At 43.0% G+C, this 19531-nt stretch overlaps 1 long non-coding RNA gene across 1 annotated transcript; it reads left to right on the top strand.

Annotated features, from left to right (window-relative positions):
• The first annotated feature begins 13919 nt into the window (after window positions 1-13919).
• Window positions 13920-16226, top strand: LOC121778544. Its single transcript, XR_006045687.1, has 3 exons — window positions 13920-14277; window positions 15019-15107; window positions 15974-16226. It is a non-coding gene; the product is annotated as an uncharacterized LOC121778544 (long non-coding RNA).
• Window positions 16227-19531: the final 3305 nt, after the last annotated feature.

The following is a 19531-nucleotide window of genomic DNA, read 5'->3' as shown; positions in this document are numbered from 1 at the left end:
TTAGAGTAATCGGGAGATGAAATAATTAATCTTGAAAGAAGAATAATTCACACCTTAATTCAATAGAACTCGGCAGAGTTGAGGTTTTGAGTGGAATCTGTTATCTAATCGATCTATTGGGAGTTAGGTCTAAGAATTAGAAGGGGACTTCAATTGTTACACTTAATCTACAGGTTTCTCACCTCGGGTGGGGGTTTAATCTACATGTGTGATTGATTCAATAATTCTAGAGACTTTAATTGGTAAATCGATTTCAATTGGGTTAGGCTATGAGTTGTGCATCGGATCCTTGAATTCTGCATATTTCTCCACCATCTTACACAGCTTTCTTAATTGCTTTCGTGTTTAAGTGTTCTATTTTATTCTCTGACTTTACATGCTTTTAGTAGTTGTTAGTTTTAAAACCAAAAGATTTCTGATTGTCTGGATAGTAGTTGAAATTGGTTCGTGGTACTCAAGTTGACACTTATTTGTCTCTGTGGGATACGATATACTCTTGCTTGCTAAATGCTACAATAACCCCGTACACTTGCGGGTATTAATTGGGTAAAATAAAGTTGAGTCAAGTTTTTGGCGCCGTTGCCGGGGACATTTTTGTGTTATATAACTTGATATCGTGATAATAATCAAGATTACTACTTCAGATTTTTTTGCTTTTTGTTTCTTTTTACGTCATTTTTAATTTTTTTGGATTCTCACATTTTTGTTTCTTGTTCAGGTGTATGCACACACGTTCTAAAGGCTTGCCTCTAGAACCTTTCGATCCGGAGATCGAAGCAACAAACCGGAAGAGGAACGCCTATAGGAGACTCACGCAGAAAATTCAAGCTTCTTCGCCTAACCGCATAGGGGCATCTTCAGTTCAAAGCGACCTTTCACCCATCCGATCACCAGTTCAGGACCATATTTTGTTTGATCCCGTTTCTCCTAGTCTGATGGAGTACGAAGAGGGCAACAACGGTCCACCACCCCCTCCTCCCAATTATGCTGAGCTTCTACGACAGCTGGAGGAGCTGTGTCAACAAGTCAATCATAGACAAGCTGTGGTGCCTGTTCAGAATCAGTATGCATACCAAGGCCAGGCAAATCCAACTGTCCATAGCAACATCGCTGCCAACACCTTTGAGCTGAAAAGAGGACTTATTCAGATGGCAGAGAATATTGCTTTTAGGGGCAAATCCACAGATGATCCGAACAAACACATCACCAAGTTCATTCAGATCTGCAACACTACGAAGTTGAATGGAGTGACAGATGATCAGATTCGACTTAGGCTGTTTCCCTTTTCCTTAGAGGATTCATCAAAGGATTGGTTGGAGAGCTTGGAGTCGGGCTCAATCAGAACATGGGATGCTATGGTAGAGAAGTTTTTAGAAAAGTTTTATCCCCCCAGTGAGGCGATTAAGAGGCGGCATGAGATCATTGCCTTTCAGATGAACCCTGCGGAGAATATCAGAGAAGCATGGGCGAGATTCAAAGCCTTGATGAAGCGATGTCCTAACCATGGGCTAACCCCAACTGTTCAAGTCATAACATTCTTCAAGGGGTGTGTGCCTGAAGCACAACGGGAGTTGAACTTGAGCTCAGGTGGTAATTTTCTGAAGAAAGGAGTGGATGAGGCCATGGAAGTAATAGAGGAGCTCGCATCTAATGACGACGGATGGAGCAACAACAGGAGTAAAGTACATAGGGTGGCGTCTACCACAGATCATGATCCTATGAGCGCCCTATCTGACAAGCTGGATGCGCTGACTATGAAGTTTGACTGCATGGCAATGGGGCAACCGACTCAAGAGCCCCAAGGAAATATGGAGGATGTTAGCTATGTGAATCAAGGGGGCAACAACCGGTACTACAATAACCAACGTCCCAACTTCTAGGGTGGAGGATATAATCAGTTTGGGAACAGGGGGCATCCCAATCTCTCTTATGGGAACCCCAATAATGCTCTGCAACCACCCCCGGGGTTCACGGTTACCAATGGAGTGGTCGATGATCCGAAGAAGATGACCACAGAAGACATACTTAAGTCTTTCATGCTACAGTCCAACAAGCTCATGGAACAGAACAACCAAAGAATGGAGAAGGTTGAGACAGATGTGCAAAGCATGGCCACTCATATGAAGAACATCGACACACAGATCAGCCAGATTTCCCAGACTGTGAGTATTATGACTCAACCGGGAAAATTCCCTTCGAACACCATCATAAATCCCAAAGATTGCAAAGCTGTGCAGCTGAGGAATGGAAAAAGTTATGAGGGACCTGCAATGCCATATGAGGACAGAGTAACGGAAAAGGCACCTGAAGAGGAGGAGTTAGTCGAGGAAGTTGAGACCGAGACAGTACAAATTACTCCCCCATCTAAGGAGAACGTGGTTCCAACTCCACCTACACCACCTGCAGCTCACACTTCCACTGACGTGAGGATTCCCTACCCTCAACGTGTGCAAAAGAAGAAGACAGATGCACAGTTCTCGAGGTTCTTGGATATATTTAGGAAGGTGCAGATAAACATCCCATTGGTGGAGGCATTACAGCAGATGCCCAGCTATGCCAAATTTCTGAAGGATGTGGTTTCTAACAAGAGGAAATGGATGGAGTATGAGACGGTGAATTTGACTGAAAGCTGCAGCGCCATTATTCAAAAGAAGCTACCAGCTAAATTGAAGGATCCAGGAAGTTTTACCATTTCTTGCATAGTGGGAGATTGTCAAGAAGGGAGAGCGTTATGTGATCTGGGGGCGAGTATCAATCTAATGCCCTATTCGTTCTTCCAGAAAATGAAGATTGGAGTGCTCAGACCCACTACTATATCATTGCAGATGGCTGACAGAACAGTGTCATATCCGAAGGGGATCGTTGAAGACATACTTGTCAAGGTCGGGGAATTTATTTTTCCAGCCGACTTTGTAGTACTTGATATGGAGGAAGATAGGCACGTCCCACTTCTCTTAGGCAGGCTCTTTTTAGCCACAGGGAGAGCACTGATTGATGTGCACAAAGGAGAACTTACTCTCCGACTGAATGATGAGAGCATCACATTTTCCATCTATGATGCGATGCAGAAATATGATGACGAGGATGCTTGGAGGTTCAAACAGTGTAACATGATCGAGGTGATTGATGATTGTGTGAGAGAGGTAGCCCATGCTATTTCTTATCAAGACAGGCTCGAGTGATGCCTATCGCAGTCTTTACTGGCTTCAGACAGTCTGCAAGTGTCTGAATTTGCTGAAGAGCTACTTCATTTTGTGGGAGCTCTTAATTCTGGTGGGGAGATTCCAAGAAGGAACAACAAATTTTTATCCCTCAAAGATCCGGCAGACGAGGAAGAGAAAGAAGAGAAGAAAGAGGAACTTAAGCAGTTGCCTTCACACCTCAAATATGCTTTCCTTGGAGAGAATGAGACGTATCCGGTAATTGTCTCTTCATCACTTACTTCCACTGAACTCGATAAACTGCTGCGACTGCTCAGAAAGCATAAGGGAGCCATAGGGTGGTCTATCTCGGACCTCAAGGGAATCAGCCCTACTGTCTGCATGCACAGGATTCTATTAGAAGAAGGATCCAAACCTAAAGCTCAGAATCAAAGGAGGCTCAACCCGATAATGCAAGATGTGGTGAAAAAGGAGGTATTGAAGTGGTTGAAAGCCGGGATTATATATGCTATTTCGGACAGTGATTGGGTGAGTCCCACCCAAGTCGTAGCCAAGAAGGGTGGAATGACTGTGATTCAAGGTGGCAATGATGAGATGATAGCCACCAGGTTGGTGACAGGATGACGAGTTTGCATCGACTACCGAGTTCTCAATGCAGCCACGAGGAAGGACCATTTCCCTCTTCCATTTATTGATCAGATGCTTGACAGACTAGGGGGATATGAGTACTACTGCTTCCTCGACGGCTATTCCGGATACAATCAAATCCTGATCGCCCCAGAGGACCAATATAAATCGGCCTTTATTTGCCCGTATGGTGTCTATGCCTTTCGGAGGATGTCTTTTGGACTGTGCAACGCCCCTGCCACGTTTCAGAGATGTATGATGTCCATCATCCACGACATGGTGGAAGATATCATGGAAGTCTTCATGGATGACTTCTCGATTTTTGGGTCTTCCTATGATCATTGTTTGGATAATCTGACGAGAGTATTACAGAGATGCGAGGAGACCAACTTGGTGCTGAACTGGGAGAAGTGCCACTTCATGGTACGGGATGGTATTGTGCTTGGGCACAAAATATCTGCTGCAGGACTAGAAGTTGATAGAGCCAAGATCGTGGCGATTGAGCAGATGCCACCACTGTCTAGTGAGAAAGCTGTGAGGAGTTTCTTGGGGCACGCGGGGTTTTATCGTCGATTCATTAAGGATTTCTCTCAGATAGCCCGCCCCCTTTCCAATTTGCTAGCCAAGGATGTCAAGTTCAACTTCTCTGCAGAATGTCTGCAAGCCTTTGAAATTTTGAAGAAAGCGTTGGTGAGTGCTCATGTACTTATAGCTCCAGATTGGTCACAGCCTTTCGAGATTATGTGCGATGCCAGTGACGTGGCTGTAGGTTCAGCATTGGGGCAGAAGAGGGATAAAGTGTTCAGAGTGACCTACTATGCGAGCCGGACTCTAGATCCAGCTCAGGCAAATTACACCACCACGGAGAATGAGATGTTGGCTGTGGTATATTCCTTTGACAAGTTTCGCTCGTACCTCATTAGAGCAAAGACAATTGTTTTTACAGATCATGCCGCCATTCGCTATTTGTTTGCTAAGGTGGATGCCAAGCCTCGATTAATTCGTTGGGTTCTTTTGCTACAAGAATTTGACTTGGAGATTCGGGACAGAAAGGGGTGTGAGAATGTGGTAGCCGATCACTTATCTAGATTGGAGCACTGTTTTGAAGGGGAGAACTTGAAGAAGCCTATCAATGAGGAGTTCCCTGATGAGCATCTCTTCTATGCTCAGAGCTCCGTACCATGGTTTGCAGATATTGTGAACTTTCTAGTAGCCAAGGTGGTTCCAGAGGGCCTCAACAAGCATCAAATGAGGAAGTTCTTTCATGATGTCAAGTTCTATTTTTGGGATGAGCCGTTCCTATTTAGAAGATGCGCGGATATGGTGATTAGGAGATGCACTCCCAATGAGCAATGGGAAGCGGTGATCAGAAACTGTCACTCAAGTCCTAGTGGAGGACATTTTGGAGCTAATCGGACGGCGATGAAAGTACTTCAATGCGGATTTTATTGGCCTAGCATCTATGGAGACTGTCAACAGTTCGTTCTTCATTGTGATAAATGCCAAAGAACGGGGGGCGTCTCCAAGAGGAAGGAAATGCCGATGACAACTATTGTGGAGATAGAGCTTTTCGATGTGTGGGGGATTGACTTCATGGGTCCCTTCCCACCATCCTCTGGCCATCAATACATCCTTTTGGCGATCGATTACGTGTCCCGTTGGGTGGAAGCAATCCCTACTCCGGTCAACTCCTCCAAAGTGGTGATCAACTTTGTCAAGAAGAACATTTTTACGAGGTTTGGGGCGCCGAGAGCCTTACTTAGTGATGGGGGTTCTCATTTCAAGAACAAGTGGTTGGAAGTCGTGTTGAGTAAATATGGTGTCAAGCACCGAATAACTTCCCCATATCACCCTCAAGCCAATGGTCAAACTGAATTGGCCAATCGAGAAATCAAAGGCATCTTGGAGAAGACGGTGAATGCGAATAGAAAGAACTGGGATTTGAAGCTCGATGATGCATTGTGGGCGTATAGAACGGCGTATAAAACGCCAATCGGCATGTCACCCTACCAATTGGTGTTTGGGAAATCCTGTCATCTTCCTGTGGAGCTTGAGCACAAGTCATATTGGGCAGTGAAGCAGTTAAATGCCGACTACTACAAGGCGGGAAAGGAAAGACAATCCTATCTGAATTTGCTCGATGAATTCCGGAATGAGGCGTTCGAAAATTCTGCCATCTACAAGGAGCGACTCAAAACATATCATGATAAGATGATAGAGAAGCGGGAGTTCTTCCCGGGAGATTTGGTGTTGTTATTCAATGCTCGGATGAAACTCTTCCCGGGAAAGCTTAAGTCAAGGTGGTCCGGCCCTTTTAAAGTCAGAACTGTGATGAAGAATGGAGCTTTAGAACTTGAAGCTGATGATGGGAGAGTGTTCACGGCCAATGGTCAGAATGTGAAGAAATTTCATACTATGGAACAGAAGGAAGAAGTGTTCCAACTCTCCTTGGAGCCCCAGTAATCTGCTGTGGAGATGTCGAGCTAACGACTTTAACCAAAAGCGCTTAGGGGGAGGCAACCCCTAGTAGGTAACTTTATCGCTATTTGATTGTTTCATTTCTTTTGAGTCTCTTTGTTTTCAATTTTCTTTGTTTAAGGTCTTAGTTGTTTTTTTTGTGTTAAGTAGTCTATCAAAAGTGGAGTTGGTTTTGCTTGGGAGTTGTCATTGTGCAGGATTAGCTGTGGAAAACTCGAAAAAATGCCCAGAAGTTTTCACCCGGCCGGGTGTATTATTTGCCAAATATATCCACCCGGCCGGGTCATTAAAATAACGAAGAGGTAGTCCAGAGAGTTTCACCCGGCCGGGTGATTTTCAAGTGTATTATATACACCCGGCCGGGTCATCAAAATAACGAAGAGGTAGTCCAGAGAGTTTCACCCGGCCGGGTGATTTTCAAGTGTATTATATACACCCGGCCGGGTCGCTGCTTTTGTGAAGGAAGGGTCCAGAGAGTCTCACCCGGCCGGGTGATTTTCAAGTACAATATATCCACCCGGCCGGGTACGACTCGGTGAAACCTAGGATAAAATAGGTACACCCGGTCTCTCTTTCCCTACTCTCACCCGACGCCTTCCCCCTCTTCTCTTCCTCTTCAATTTTCGCACAAAACACACATAAATTCACACTAATTTCACACCCCCATCAAAAATTCACCACACCCATCTCACATTATCCCGTGTTTGAGTATTTTGGCCCGATTAATTTGTGCAATTGTTGGATTTCACTCAAGAGCTCAAAGAAAAAGCCCTAATTTTCGAATTCTCTTAATCTACACAACAAAGGTATGTTCTTCACCTCTCTACTTCTCTATCCATGGATATGGAGTTGTATTTTGTGATGGGTAGGAATGTTATAGTTTATGCAAGTTGAATTGATATTGGTTAGGTGCTTCACTTGTACGAGTGCATGCGCTAAATTGTTGCAATTGATGCTTGGTGCTTAAGTTATGAGTTTGCTATTGCTTGCGAGATCAATGTTGATGAAAGTGTTGTGTGAGTCATTATTCTATATTGGGGGTTGTAGATAATTTTGTGAGTTTTAGGGATTGAGTCTATCTCCCTCATTGTGTGATTTGTTTGAGGGATTAAGCCTATCTCCTCGGTATTGTCTGTGATGAAAGTAATTGTAGGAATCGAGTCTATCTTCCTAATTGCTTTTGCCTTACTTGTTTATTTGGTATGCATAGGGATTGAGTCTATCTCCCTTACTTGGTTGTTCTACCATGCCTCATTCTAGGTACCCATCACATGGCCCTAAAACCTCGCACAGTGGGTGTCACACTCCACAAAGGTGAGTCGAAGAAATGGGATGCTTTAGCGGCATTGGATAGCATGCCATCTAGATATCCGAGTCGAAGCGCACTCAACGGCCTCGGTATCAAACATTCTTGGGACATCCTCGTCGAGGCAGGCCATCTCACGCACTTGTTCGTGAGGAAGTTCGGGTCATATAGGGCCCTGACTGTAGAGTTCTTCACCACACTCAAGGTGGAGTACTCCAGGAAACGGATTGAGTCGATGTCCTTCCGACTCATGAATGAAGCGCACGATCTTACCGTCGATGAAATGAACGAGCTCTTCCAGTTGAGGGAAGAAGGTGAAGAAGGCCTTTTGGAGGACCCTCGGCCTGCGGATTATAGGAGGGACGAGTTCTGGCGATTGATTACCACTGAAGCGGCCTTCAATCCATCGAGGGCCAAAATCAACGCCATCAGAAACCCAGTGTTGAGATATATGGCGAAGGCCCTGGTCTACCTACCCTTTGGCCACACAGAAGCGGGAAGCATTTCATCAGAAATGCTATTCTTACTATGGGGAATGCTCAGCCGAAGGAGGATCAACACGGGTCATTACATGATTAAGCACTTGGAGAGACAGTCGAAAAGGACGACGGGAAAGCTCTGTTGTAGGGGAATCGTGGCAGCTTTGGCATATAAATTTGGGGTCAGTTTTGAAAATCGGATACAGGATCAAGGACCCACCCTACTGGACTGGGATACGCTCAAGAGGGCGGCCATTATAATGGTTGATAGCCGGGGCGTGGGGTATTTCAGGATAGAACCGGGGATGTGCATCAGATTCCCCGACCCTCAGCTCTTCGCAGTCGGAGGATGGAGTTACCAAGAGAACTGGAAATTGAACTCCCCGGCTCATATGGAGAAGATCGAAAATGACCCTCCTCAAGGAGAAGGTGCCCCAGACGCTAGGCCGGTCTTTATGGAACCAGACTACTTGCCGCAGCCTAATATCCCCGAGGAGCCTCTGCAAATTCAAGATGCGCCGGCGGCCATGAATGAGGAAGGTGAGGAGACCGCCTCGGAGTTCGAAGTGGGTCAAAGCAGTCGGCCCAAGAGGAGTAGACCGCGGGGGAGACCGTCCAGGGACGACTATTTGGCGGAAATTGCAGCAGGAGTACGCTCGCTTCAGGTGAGCCATGATCAACAAGAGGCCCGCTGGAATCAGGCGAATGCGGAGGCGATGGCTTGGAGAGCCCAGTGCGACACCCGGTTGGACAACTTTGGGAACCGGCTTGATCACTATGGGGAACAACTGCAAAACCTGCACACTCGCCTCGACGCTAGTGATGCAGCACAACAGGCTTTCTACCAAGCTTACTACGCGAGATTCCCGCCGCCTTCGGAATAGAGGTACCTCAACCATCCACTGCTCTTCAAACTTATTCTATTCTCTGTCTTGAATAAGTTTGGGGGGTTCTGACGTGGATCGGTTGCTCCTTCCCCTGCTTGTTTAAAGATTATGTTCTTGAGATTATTGTTTTTCTTTTTCTTTCCCTTCTTTTAGTTAATTTTGGATTTTTGGTGTCATTTGGTGTAAGTCCCGCCTGTGGGACTCGAATTCGAATATGGATGAATGTAAGATAATTTGCGCTAAGAGAAGGGTTGATAGCTGATGATGATAATTGTTTTGTCTTGAAAATTATGGTTAGAATGGTTAGGGACCTGCGTGATCAATTCATGATTTAATTGTGAGTGAAGTGCTTGTTTGCTTGGTCAATGCTAATCCCGGTGAGATTTGAGCCATATTTTGTTCATGTGTGATACAATTGGGTACATGCTTTTACTTCTAGAACTTGCTTCTCGTCATGTCAAGTCTATATATAGTGGATGTGAACTTAGGAGATGAAGTTAGGCATTCTTTGATTATCCTCATACACTTGTAAATCCCTAGTTAGCTCTCATAGCCAAAATGTATTTGATTGTTGAAAAGTAATATCTTAAATCACTCTCTAAAGTGAAAGCCTTGAGAAAAGGGAAGCACAATCGTTGCTTTTGTAAAGGAAGGGGTTCGGAACAAAAAAAATAATAAAAAAAAATAAATAAAAATAATAAAAGAAACAAAAATAAAAATAGGAGGTATAAGCTAGACGAAGTCTAGGAAAAGGAAAAATGAAAAATTGTGGTGTTGGAGACAGCAATAAGTGGGTCCTGGAGGCTAGGAGGAAGCATGTTGAAATCGGGCTTATCTGAGTTCTGTTTTGGAAATGGTTAGTGTTGGATTGTGTGCTTCAAGTATATTCTTCAGTCACTATAGCCTAAATGTTCCCTACCGTCCAAAGAGCCTACATTACAACCCGAATAAAGACCTTTCTGATCTTAGGTTCACTTTCACATCCGAGCAGAGGAGACGTTTGACGTTGAGCAAGCCTATGGTAAGCATTACATGTTACTTGATTTGAGTGTTTATATTATCTCTTATACATTTGAGTGAGAGGGAAAATGAAAAAAAAAGAAAATTGAAAAAATCACACTCTCTAAACCTTGTGAGAGCATTGACACCAAGTGATATACGAGACAGTAGCTTCAATTAATGTTTGATTGATGTTTGTATGTTTCCTACCTTCGAGCTTGCTTTGAAAAAATTTCTGAAGCAATACATCAATCCCACCTCTATGCATGAGTATGTTCTTCATAATTTCTTATTCTTATTTGAGGACAAACAAGAGTCTAAGTTTGGGGGAGTTGACAAACTCGTATTTATAGTGTTGTGATTGGTATGTTGATGTGCATAATTATTGAGTTTCGGTGCTCAAAATGGTTATTTCCAGCCAATTACTCTATATTTTGGGGTTCACATGTTTGTTGAGTGTTTTAGGCAAAAAGTAGGTGAAAATGCAGCAAAAAGGGAACTACCCGGCCGGGTGAATATCATGTGGTTAAATTCCACCCGGCCGGGTGTCAACGTGAAGTCTGCCGAAGGTCAGAAGCTGCCGAGCAAGGGCGACCCGGCCAGGTGAATTTCCAGTTCATTAATGCCACCCGGCCGGGTGACTCATTTAACACACGAGGAGTCCAGTAGCATCCCACCCGGTCGGGTGAATTTCCTATGCAATAAATACACCCGGCCGGGTCCGTCAGTTTGACGATTTTTTGATTTCCAAACGCGATTTTTGGAGGAAAAATAAGAGGCAAGAGCTAGGGCTATTCGATGACATTCTCTACAAGCCGCAAAAACACACACTCTCTCTCTATCAAGAACTCTTGGAAGAAGATTGAAGATTCAAGCTTCGATTCCTCCGCCAATTGTAATCCGTATCATGAATTCTATTGTTTTCTTTAGTTTTTGTTTGTTTTCTACTTTGAACATGAGTAGCTAAACACTTTGTGTAGAATTCTTGGTGAAGATGCATTGATTCATAATTATTAATCCAATTGACTTCGTTTTTTATCTTGCTCTTGTAATTATTTGAATTATTCTTGTGCTTTTTCCTAACAATTGCTTGATCACCAATTGGGAGTGTTAGGATTTCTTAGAGTAATCGGGAGATGAAATAATTAATCTTGAAAGAAGAATAATTCACACCTTAATTCAATAGAACTCGGGAGAGTTGAGGTTTTGAGTGGAATCTGTTATCTAATCGATCTATTGGGAGTTAGGTCTAAGAATTAGAAGGGGACTTCAATTGTTACACTTAATCTACAGGTTTCTCACCTCGGGAGGGGGTTTAATCTACATGTGTGATTGATTCAATAATTCTAGAGACTTTAATTGGTAAATCGATTTCAATTGGGTTAGGCTATTTCATTCAGGAGTCCCGGAATGCCGGGAGCGGCCGAAGCGAGGTCGACATCATCACCGCCGCGCTGAGCACCTACCAATCCATGAACGGTAAGTCGTTCAAATATCTTAACGTTTGGCAGGAGACGCGGACGCACCCGAAGTATAAGGGAGGCATAACATCCTCCTCTAGCGGCTCCTCCAAACGATCAAGGTCGGTAGCCCTATCCGACTCCGGCTCGGAAGAAGTGGCTAGCCAACTCGCCGGAGCTAACTTGGGTAGCCCCGACGCCGGACCGAGCGGTTCCCAACGCCGCCCCCAAGGAAGGAAGAAGGCGGCGGCCAACCGTCGTCGCGGCTCGACTCCCGAAGCCACTCCCGAAGCCGCTCCCGCTCCCTATGTGCCACCTCCACCCCTGAACAACTCGCTGTGGATGCTCTTAAGCCAACTCAATATGGCCAATAGGTCATCTATGACCCCCACGCAACTTGAAACACACGAGACCATGATAAAAGGTCTCCAAAAACAATTGGGGTTGATCCCGCCGGATGCGTAGTCTTATTAGGAGTTTAATTATGTAATTTTTAATTTTTAGGATTTAATTATGTAATTTTTAATTTTAAGGAGTTTAATTATGTAATTTTTAATTTTTAGGATTTTAATTATGTATTTTTTAATTTTATTTGTAATTTGTAATATTTATTATGGTTTTTAAATGGATTTTAATATTATGGAAATGTTATTGTTTAATTGAATTTTATATTAATTGTGCTCGTCCTTGCGGAAGAGCACAGTTGTGGGTGTTGTGCTCTTGCCAGAGAGCAGGCATGAATAGTACCGCCCGGGCCCACAACCGTGCCGCTGGCAAGAGCACGGTTGTGGATGCTCTAACACTTAACACTTTGGGTGACAATTCCAGCTGTATCGTGTTTCGATTGATAAAAGATTAGATCAGTAACTAAGAAGGGCACACAGCCACAAAAAAAAGTGCTCACACCAATAGTGGACACTTTTTTTTGTTTTATCAATTGATTATATATTTTAATCCAACTAGAAAATAAAAATATTAAACTAAATTTTCGTTGTATTACATGAAGGGGAAAATTATACAACGGAAATTTTCAACATCACACAATTTCTACACTTCGCCCCTCCCCTACGTGCTTAGACCTCTTCAATCAAATCGGTTTGGAGTTGGTTATGTGTTGTGGCCCTGCACATATCAATGAAATGTTGGAGCAAATATTCATTGCTACGCAGTACACCCATCTGTATCGGCGCGGAGGCAACACCGTGACTTGAACTAGCACCGTCTTCCAGTGCTCATCGCTCAGCAGCAAATCCTTCATCTTCTATTATCATATTGTGCAATATGATACATGCATACATGATATTCGTGACATCATCTCCATGCCAAACTCGTGGCGGGCACTGTAAAATAGCCCACCGTGATTGGAGCACACCAAAAGCTCGCTCAACATCCTTCCTAGCAGCCTCTTGTTTTCGCGCAAAATAGCCTTTCTTCTGTCCAATCGGTTGCCGAACTGTCTTGACAAATATGGGCCAACGAAGGTATATCACATCTGCCAAATAGTATCCTCTGATGTACTCCGTGCCGTTGGCCTCAAATCTGATTTATGGACCCTCCCCCTGGCACTCATCATTGAAGAGAGGCGATGACAGCAGAACGTTGATGTCGTTGTTCAAACCTGCAACACCGAAATACGCATGCCAAATCCGCAAACGGTAGTCAGCAACAGCTTCTAGGATCATCGAGGGATGTCTGCCTTTGAATCCAGTAGTGAACTGACCTTTCCACGCCACCGGGCAGTTTCTCCATTCCCAATGCATGCAATCGATGCTGCCCATTATCCCTACGAAACCGTGCACCGTGTCGTGCATATCTAGCAGTCTCTGGCATTCTTCGAAGGTTGGCTTCCGTGGATACTCCGGACAGAAGATTTTTCGGATGCCCTTACAAAACTGCCGGAGCATATTTAGGTCAGTCGTCTCGCCCATCTGTAGGTATTCGTAGAACATATCAGCGGGGCCGGCGTAGGCAAGCTGCCTAATTGCAACGGTGCATTTCTGCAAAGTAGACAGACCGATCCGGCTGGTGCAATCACGTCGGAGGGTGAAACACCTGTACCGCTGAGCCAGTGACGTCGCTATATGGGTGAAGAACGGTTGCGACATTCTGAAATGCCGACGGAAAAGCTCTGGCGGATAACGGGGGTTATCGCCAAAGTAGTCTACCATCAGCCGTTCGTGCACTCCGACATGGTCCCACGGGATTGTACGCCGATGACAAATCGCACGTGGGACCACAGCCGCTGCCTCTCATGTCGCGTCTTCGTCCGCTTCCGCCTGCACCTCTTGATACAGAGAATCCCACGCTTCATTCTACAAATCATCCATTTTTTTGGAGGTGGTATTTAACAAAAACTTAGAGAGAGAATGTAATATCCCAACCTTAGAAGAATTATGAATTAGAGATTAGAATTTATAGTTTAGTTAGTGGTTTTATTTGCATATGTTTTTGTTAGAAATAAGAGAGATAAATATAGGATTTTTTTTGGAAATTTAGGAAAAATAATGAAATAAAGAAAAAGAAGAAAGAAAAAGAATATGAAGTTGATGAGTAAGTTAGTAGGAAAAAAACGTGTCATGTGGAGAATTAGGAAAAAAATAAGGAAAGGAAAATAGGAAAAATAATACCCATCCTCTTCTTTCTTCTCTCTCTCTTTTTTTTCGTTCTCCATCTGCCCATGCCAACTTCATCTCTGTGTAAATTTTCAATAGCCCTCTACTCCCTCCGATCAGCTACCGCGAATCCTCCGGCCGCTCCACCGTGAAACATGTAATACACACCATCAGTCCAAGCTCTCAATTCCGCATTCTTCCCCTCAATTTTGGAGCTTAGGTTGCAAACCCACTTCCACTAATCTTTGGAAAATTGTTGAATTTAGAGGTTAGCTTCCTCCATAACCTCTTCAATCATATTTCTAAGTATAGTAGTGATGTTATTTTGATGTGAATCTTGTTGTTTGGTCGAAAATTAGGGTTCATAGATTTGGGAATTTTGTTGTTTGATGCTTTGGTGTAATTTGGCTATTGAACTATGCAATTGGAAGTAGGATATAATATTTAAGCATGAAAGTGATAGGAAAAATCTGATTTGTTTTGGGAGTTCTTTTGTTGGAGAAATAGCTTGTTTGTAGACTGTTCTGAGGCTACTGTACTGATCAGTTTCGGCCCCTTTAACATGCTAGAATTTATGTTCTAAAATTTTTTATGCATACTATCAGGTCTTGGGATGATTTCTGCAAAATTTCAGATCGTTTCGTCAACGTTTGATATTTTTAAAAATTCATGCTAAACCGTCGCCAGAATCTGTCACAAACTGGCAGGCTGTAGTAAAACGTTCATAACTCCCTAATTCCTTGGAATTTTGAGGAAAACCTTTTTTGTAATTAAAATAGACATCTAGAGGTTTATTTTGGTGTAGGGCTCGACCCCTAGTTATCTCCGAGCTAAGTCAGTTTATTATATGAAGTTGATGTAATGCAGTCAATATTTTTCTAAAGCTTTAAAAGTTGAGAATAAAGGTTTTTATGCTAAAAGGGAGATAGATAGATGTGATATTTTGGCTTACATATTTGTGCTTTAAGTGTTTATTTATGAAGTGTATATGTGGCTATTTTAAACCTAGGTGAACACGGTGCAAGCACAAGCAATAAGGGAAAGGAGCACCTCCCTGGTTGACTAAGCCAGTAATAGCGTTTTTTTTGACGTGTACAGGTAGTGTACGCGTGTTCTAGAATTTAATTCCTTTAACTTCGATAAATGTTACTATTTGGTTGTGTGATTCGTATGCTTATGCCATAGAACTTAAAAATGATTGTGTGGATTTTGTATACTTCCAAGTGATGTAAATAGCTATATGTGTTGAATAATGTGAAAGTTGATGTGAAATAGTTGCGTTATGCCCCATTGCTTGAGTGAATCACAGGGTATAGTTGGCATGCCATAGGACAGCAGTACTGCACACATGTTGATCACTCGTCTTCTGGACAACCGAAGCGATGATCTATATGATATATCGATTGTTGAAATGTACCCTATATGGGTAATATATGACAGTTGTCTTGCATAGGCCATTTGGAAGATTACAGTGTCCGATACGGACTTACATGATAGACGCCCTCATAGGGCTACAGATAGTGTCCGTGTACCCGTGTCCATCACTAAGCATAACTTGGGGGCTGAATGTGACTTTCTATTTTTGAAATAATATGGTTGTGCTTTGAATTCTTTAAATAGTTATGTTTCTTATAGTATAATTATGTTGACGAAGGAAAGTGACTGCTGACAGGATCCTTTGTTTATATCATGTTGTTGTACAGGATGAATGTGTTGATTATTTGCAAGTGATATATGTGATCTTAACTGATTCAAACTTTTAGTAAGGATAATATTTGGTAATATTGTGTTGAATTTGTATATTGATGCCGATGTAAATTGAATATGAGTTGTACGACATTCCAGGTAATAAAGTGTTTACTTGAGATAGTGATATGGATTGAAGTTTTAGAGATTTTATTATGGAATGCGATTACACTACGAGCTTTTCGAAGCTCACCCCCCCTTTCTTCTCCCTCTTGCAGAGTATAGAAGCGAGTGAGCTCGCTAGTTGGCAGCAGCACGTGTCAAGTCACTACCCTCCCTTTTTGCTGGTAAAGTTGGAGTTCTCACGTGGCATGCTTAGGCTAACTTTTGGTTGTTTGTAGTTAGTTGGAAATGTAAGGTTATAACCTTCTTTTTGCTAGTGAAGTTGTATAAATATCTATCGAAACAGGTTAATGTTGTTTTGTTATGTACAGTAGTAAACAGTTGTGTTATCAGGTTTAGTTTCTTTTATGATAGTGTTGTATGTTGAGTGGTTGCAGAAAAGAGAGAAAAAAAAAACAGGTTTTGTTTATCTATCGTACCGAAAGGTAACGTCACTTATTCGGTTAAAACTAACCGAGTAAGGGGTGTTACAGAGAAATTTGGAATAGAGAGTTGGAATGGAGTGAAAATAATTAGGGAAATGAGGTTTTATTTATAGGCAATAAATCAAAAAATGAAAAAAAACCGAGAAGTGGGCGGGCGCCGCGGCTCCCGGCTCTGCTATAGCCAGCCGCGGGCACCGCCGCACTTCTCCACACCACGCCGCGGGCTGCCCGACTAGTCGGGCGGGTGTTGTCCGCCGTCGAGGGCCGCGCCTCAAGTCTCCGACACTATTGTGGACACCCTTAAATTGTGCACTAAAGCACTTTCCTGTTGAAATACTATATTCGTCTACTACTAATATATTTGCAGTGGACTGCATGGACTTTAATGCAAATATTGGTTAAAAGTTCAATTGTGACAATATATTTTAATCTCCTTTATAATTTTAATAATTAGTACCATCAACCCTGTGCCTAATTTAATTCTCGAGAATTTCTATTATGACTTCGCGTATTAAATAGTACAATTTTAATGCACAATTGATGAAGTGAAAAATAAAAAGAGAGAGGATGGTGAAAGTAGTGTTAGTGGAGAATGAAGACCATATTACTATAGTGTAGTTGAATTTCCAAAATCAGAAAGTTCATATTTTTCGGAGACAAACTAAAAAGAAAATAGTTCATATTTTTTAAAAATAGAAGGAATATTATTTTGTCTAACGAAATGAATACCGCCTTAGTATATTATAACCGAAAAATATACTAAATTGGATAATTTGAAAAATATAAATAGAGTAAAGTTTTATGATTAACCTAGAAGGTCGTTTTTGCTTGGTTAAATAGACAGGTGAATAGGAAAGGAGGGCAAGGGCGGTGCATGGTTGTATAATTCATAAGTGGGGAAAACTCAAATATATAGATGATAGTAATTTATTATTATATGGTCCCCTTAAATTATAATGTCACACCCCCACTTATACCGGAAAGTGACCTTACATTTTGTCATTTGAAAGTAACTACCTCATTCAATGCCCATTCATAATGTCTTCAATTTCTCAATTTTCTTCGTTGCATTCCTTACTCAATTTTCTCAATTTTCAGCTTAATTTAATTTAGATCTTCTGTTTGTTAGATCTTGATTTACGGAGTATAATGTTTTAGTTTGCTTATATTCATTACATATTATGATTTTAGCATGCAATTGAAATAAAAATTTGGAATATACATTTGTTACAAAATTTATAGTACTATATTTCCTCGATCTATATACATCCAGCGGCGGATCCAGGTGGGGTCAGGTGGGGTCGGCCGACCCCACCACCGTCTCTGGAGTGCCACCAGAAAGCTGCCTCCGACCCTACGGCATCCATGAATCCGCCCCTATTCCACGCATAGAGAGATGAGCGGTGAGGCAGTGACTACGTCTGGAATATGGAGGCGGCACAGTGGACGTAGCCACCGTGAATAAAGAGAGGGGAAGAAAAAGCTTTTTTTCAGTTTATGCTCGTCCTGTTGTGGGCGAGGAGAGAGAGACTGAGAGGCAATAATTAGAAGTCATTTAATTTTCTTTTTTTTTCATGTACTCCATTTAGAGCATCCACAATAGCGCCTAGCGCACCGCCTAGCCGAGCGCCGGCGCTAGGCGGTCTATTGCAACCACCCAGCCATTTCCGGATTTAAAAACCGCCTAGCGATCGGCGGTTCCGTGGTGCTAGGCGATGCGCTGGGTGATCCGCTCGGCGCTATTGCAGCGTCCGGATCGCCTAGCGCACCGCCTAGCGCGATATTTTTTTTTAAACACTATATATACGCGCTTTGCACGTCATTTTCATTCGCACCACTTGTTTTAACGAGTACTCTCTTTATCTTAATTTCTGTACAAGATCAACACCTAGAAATGAGTAACGCCGGTGGTAGTAGTGGTGGGGATGCTGAGGAGTACGAACGTTTAATGAACGAAGCGCTAGAGGCCTATACGAACCGTGAGATTGATCAATGGATGCAGAGGGCCTTGCAATCGGTGGTACCTCGACCTCGCCCAGTGGTACACCGTCGAGCGGTGATTGATCGTGATCACGTAGCAGCACATCAGCACCTATACGAAGACTACTTCGCACAGGAGCCGCGGTTCAACGCCAACCTTTTCAGGCGCCGTTTTAGGATGAGCAGGTCCCTATTTATGCGTATTGTTAACGATTTGGAGCAACGATATCTGTATTTCCGCTTCAGGCACGATGCGTCTAGCAGACCCGGCCACACACCTATTCAAAAGTGCACTGCGGCAATCCGGCAGTTGGCCTACGGAGGCGCGGCAGACATGTGGGACGAGTACCTCCACATCGGTGAGACGACTGCCTGGAATGTATGAAGTATTTCTGTCAGGGCGTGATTGAAGTATTCAGTGATCAGTACCTTCGAAGCCTTACCCCCGAAGACTGCCAGGATCTGATGCAGATGCACGGGGAGAAGCATGGGTTCCCGGGAATGTTAGGCAGCATAGATTGTATGCATTGGGAGTGGAAGAACTGTCCCGCTTCCTGGAAGGGGTTCTACACGACCGGCTACAAAGGAAAGAATCCCACGATGATCCTCGAGGCCGTAGCTGATTACCGGCTGTGGATTTGGCATGCGTATTTTGGGATAGCCGGTTCGAACACGGAATTTTGGGATAGCCGGTTCGAACAAAATGAGCAGCTAAGGGCACTGAAGCAGGCTTAGCATCATACATGTTAAATTTTTTCAGAATTTTGTACACATAGGGTTCTTGATGCAAAACAAGAGTATAATTCTTTCTATCCCTGAAAATATTAATTCCCAGAATTTTCTGAGCATCCCCTAAGTCTTTCATGTCAAAATTCTTGCTCAAAGCAGCTTGCATAGCACTTATGGTTTTCAAACAAGGACCCATGATCAGCATGTCATCAACATACAACAATAGAAACACAGGAACAGTACCAAGGTTCTTCACATACAAGCAAGCATCAAAAGTACTTCTCACAAAGCCCAAATTGTGCATACAAGTATTAAACTTAATGTTCCACTGCCTAGGAAACTGTTTTAGACCATATAGAGCCTTTTTCAGCAAACACACATGATTAGGAAACTTTGGATCTACAAAACCTTCAGGCTGTCTCATGTATATGGGTTTATCAAGATCACCATGCAAGAAGGCAGTTTTAACATCCATTTGCTTTAATTCCCAATCAAAATGAGCACACAATGAAAACATTA

This window comes from Salvia splendens, chromosome 19 (assembly GCF_004379255.2).
Source record: "Salvia splendens isolate huo1 chromosome 19, SspV2, whole genome shotgun sequence".
Classification (NCBI taxonomy): domain Eukaryota; kingdom Viridiplantae; phylum Streptophyta; class Magnoliopsida; order Lamiales; family Lamiaceae; genus Salvia; species Salvia splendens.
Note: the sequence above shows the minus strand (reverse complement) of the source record. Positions and strands in the feature narration are given on the sequence as shown.